The following is a 4,414-nucleotide window of genomic DNA, read 5'->3' on the forward strand; positions in this document are numbered from 1 at the left end:
TTATGAATCAACTTTTTAAATATGTTTTAATTTTATGACCAGCACCTGTATATTGATGTGAGATGGAATTTTTAACAAGATTTTAATCAACTAAATAGGTGATCAAGTATAAATTGAAGACAGTTTTAAAGTTTATAAAGTAATACTTGAAACTTCTCATTTCACACAGTGATTTTTTTAGTTTCATATTCATAAACGTGAGGATTACATCCCAAAATATCAATGCCATTTGACCAAAAACATAATCAGAACTAAAATGAGTCGTCGGGGGTCAACAAACCAACAAGAATATTATTTTGTCCTAACACTGTTTTCTACTGAACATTGGAGGAGTGGGTGGCTGTGATGTTTACCCACTGCTGTTTAACTAGCAAACGGCCAGCAACAGAGTTCACCACGGGCAGCATGTCAACGAAGAGCTGGATAATTCTACCTCTGCCAAATGAGGCAGAACAGGGCTAATTCTGTTTGAGCTTTCCTAGTTGAGTCAACTTTACAGCACAATTAGCCCTGAAACAAGAGAAGGTTAAAGGAGAGGAAGAGGGAGGGTGGGAAGGATCCGTTGGCAGGAAACCCTAAAGTGGGCTTGGAGTGGCACGCAGCAGAAGATATTGTGTAATAGCTATATGTTCACAAAGCACAGAGAAAATTGGACACTGGAGTTGATTCTGATAAAGTGTTTTTGAATTTGAATCACAGAAGCGCCAATACCACCAAGTGTGTCCGGAGTCCAACAAGACCAATCAGACAGACCATTCTTCTTCGTGTTCACTTTGTTTCTTTTGCCTACCTGTCTTCCTGCCATTCTCAGTACTTTTCCACGTCAGCCTTCTCTCCTTGGTTCTGCCCCACCCACTTACACCTGTTCCTTTTTGTCATTGGGCCAAATATGTCGGGTGTTCTCATCAACCCTTAATCCATTAAAGAACCCAGCATGCTCCATCTGAAGTCGAACAGTAAACATGTGGAACCATGTTTGCTCGTCGTTGATTTTCATACGCACCTTTCGTAGCCCATGAGAGACACTGAGCTCCTGGGAAACACTTCCTGATGCTGTACACATCTTCCAGCTAGAGTTATCACTCTGGGAAATAAAAATAAAAATCTCCACTCTGATATCCACCTTCACTTTGGCCAAAAATCTGTCCCGGCTAAAGGTCCACAATTTTTGTCAGATTCCTTTGTGCACAACATCTGTGTTATCTCCACGAGTATTTGTCCATTTGACTTGTGAAGTGGTTACCGGTACAACAATTGGACTCTGGAAACAGAGTAGCTGGATAAAGAAAAATGCCATTGCCTTCCAAGTGCTTTCAGTATGAACAAACACCCTCAAACTTCTGACCAATCACACAATAATTTCGCTTGTGGAAGAGGATGAAACATTTTCCTATTGGGTCTTTTGTCAAGAAGATGCAGGTGACACAAAGCTGAGAACAAAATGATGTGATTGGTTTAAAATATCTCATGCAACTGCAACAATGAGAGCAGATTTCACAGGTTTGCTTATACGGTGCAGAGACCTTTAGTCTCCAAGTTATACCATGCCTGAAGTTTGCCATTGTGGCTCCTATGCTCAGTCTGGTTCACCTCACTGTCTCCTTGAGCTTTTGTTGTTATTGCTGACATGCCAACATTTTTCCTTAGTAAATCTTTACATGGGCCTCACTCTGTATTCCTGAGTTTGACTCCTTTAAACCTGGCAAGAGGGATTGTTCTGCTGTATTTTATTCACTCCAAAAGGAGAGTATTTGGAATTACACAGATTCAGTTCAGTTCTGGGTGTAAACACTTGTTGCCAAAATTAAAGCCTGCATGAGCTCTGCCCTGCAGTGCAATGAAACACAATTTTAAATAATGACAAACATTAAAGATTAAGTCATAAAAATAACACTCCAGCTGCCACAATTAGATCAATGTATAAAAACCCCATGTCCTGGAACATATAGGAAACTTCCCTAAATGTGAAAAGAAGCAGCTGCACTACCTTTCCTTTTTTTTCACAGCTTCCTTAATATTGAGTGGTGAAAGCCTCTGTCACACACCACCATAAACTCCAATTTGTTACACCTTGATCCTGCCTTGGTGTCATGTTTGAAAGAACTGAGGTGAAATGTGGGGTTGAAGCTGATCCACTGCTGAGCTGTCTCTGACACATCCTTCTGTTCTGCGGCTCGTTGAGCTATCTACCTCCCTGACTGACATGCGAGGTATAATGGTCACATTTTTTACAGAGTGTGAACGGTTGTAAAACCTCCTGGGGACGAGGGTGCTGGCTGCATTGTATTGTTCGATAGATGACACCTGAGGCACAACAATCAGCACTGGGAAATTGTCAGCATTAATGAATAAGTGCACTTTGTAATTAAAGTGATTCAAACTGCAGAAATTACAACAATGGAAAAGGTTTGTGTGAAGTAGCATATTTCACTGTTTAGTATAGTTATTTTTTTCTTTAGACAAATTGTTTTTTTCACGTGACCTTCAAACAATGCTTTGTCCAAAAGGTTGACATTACTGTCTTCAGACTGTCCCTTGACTCTGCAGTGTGGCTGACAGAGCAGAATCACAAATATCTGAACAGCTCTGTCAGCACTAACCTTTCTCTCTGCCAACGTCTCTGGTGGCCACTTGTGATCAGGTGTCACCTCTCCACTCTGCAAATAAACACAACCAAATGTGGGGAAGAAATGAAACATTACAGAGTCAAATATTTATTTATTTATTTATTTATTTATTTATTTATTTATTTATTTATTTATTTATTTACTTATTTGCAAAAGGGACTCATTGCAAGCTATAAAATAAAGCATAAAAAAGCTCACGGTATCCAGAACCGATTTGGTCATACGTCACCCATTATATTATAGATCTAAGTACAAAAATGTATGTGGAGAAGTACGTAGCTGAGGTGGTTAAAACATTTGCAACAATTGCATTTTGTCAAAAATAAAATAACAGTCATGTTTTTGGTCAGTATGGGGGCAGAGTGCCCAGAGAGCATCCGCACATGCATGGAGAGATCATACAAACCCTACCCAGAAAGGTCCAATGGAATTTGATTGGGCAACTTTCATGCTGAGAAGCAACAGTGCCACCTCTTTTCTGTTCTGTTTGCATTTATGCTTATTACAGTGTCCCAACTTCAACGGGACACTGCTAAGGCCGGTGTCACACGGAAAGATAATCATGCCGATTTTTGCACTTCAGACAATCTTAAGGAAGTCCAGATTACGTGATGGCTCTAAAGATAATCATAGCAGATATTCCCACCGTGGGTGGTGAGTAAAGAGCGATCTAGTCGGCTCGGAAGGACGTCTGGACCGCTCCGACCTCAAATCGGGGATATTCAACATGTTTGATTTTTTGGCCCGATATCACAGTGTGAGTAGTGTTCACACGAGCTCTCAGCCTGTGAATGAGACGTGCAGCCAATCAGAAACTGAGGTGACGTAAACACAGAGGGGATTCCAAAATACAGAAAAAAAACTGTCATGACTCACCAGAAAGTCTGCTGGATGTTAAAAGTTCTATGGAATTGTTTTTTCTCTGGTAAAAATAGTCCACAAACGATCAACATTGTTTTTTCCTTGTCACAAATTAAATGTTTCTTTACTCTGAACTCACATCTTTCTGGAGGTCACGTGAGATATTTCCTCTGACATCTGAATTCTCGTGAGATTTCAGGAAGACTCACGTGATTTAATATCTGACATCTGAATGTTCATGAAGGAAATATCTTTTGGTGTGGTGTGTTGTCTCTTGCCGTGTGGCTGTACACCACACACTGTAGGACCAAACCTGGTATATCCATGATTTTTTTATCCTCAAGTGTGAGCTCTCTCAGTCTGTTTTAAAATCTTGTAGTGTGAGCCTTAAAAAGATTCCTGAAAGTGTGCTTAGATCATTTTGACCAAATCTAACCTAATCCTCAATTTGATGTGAAGTATCAGGTGTTTGACAGCACCACACATTTAAACCAAAACAAAGAAAAAAATCAATTGCTTAAATTTGAATATTCTTGCGCAATTTTCTAATATTTGTAAAGCAGCTTAATTTATCTGTGATACAAGAAAGAAATCTGAAGTCCTTTCTTCATCAAATCATTACTCTATCAGCATTTTGTTGTGGAAAATTGTCAGCAGTGTTCAAAGTGTACAACTTGTACATAAATGGATTCAAAACGCTCAAATCTGAACAATGACGGATATATTTTCACAAAATTAGAAACATTAGCGAAGCGCAAGAAGAAAACAGATATTTACATGACAATGTCTCTTATTGAGGTGCTGAAATAAAGTGTTTGTAAAAAGCAAACATGGGGCCTCATGCAAAAACATGTTCGTATTCTTATCCTAAATTTCTCTTACTTTTGTTCGTACAAAGGGTTCGTACGAACATGTCACGTCAGATT

This window comes from Austrofundulus limnaeus, unplaced genomic scaffold, assembly GCF_001266775.1.
Source record: "Austrofundulus limnaeus strain Quisiro unplaced genomic scaffold, Austrofundulus_limnaeus-1.0 Scaffold102, whole genome shotgun sequence".
Lineage (NCBI taxonomy): Eukaryota > Metazoa > Chordata > Actinopteri > Cyprinodontiformes > Rivulidae > Austrofundulus > Austrofundulus limnaeus.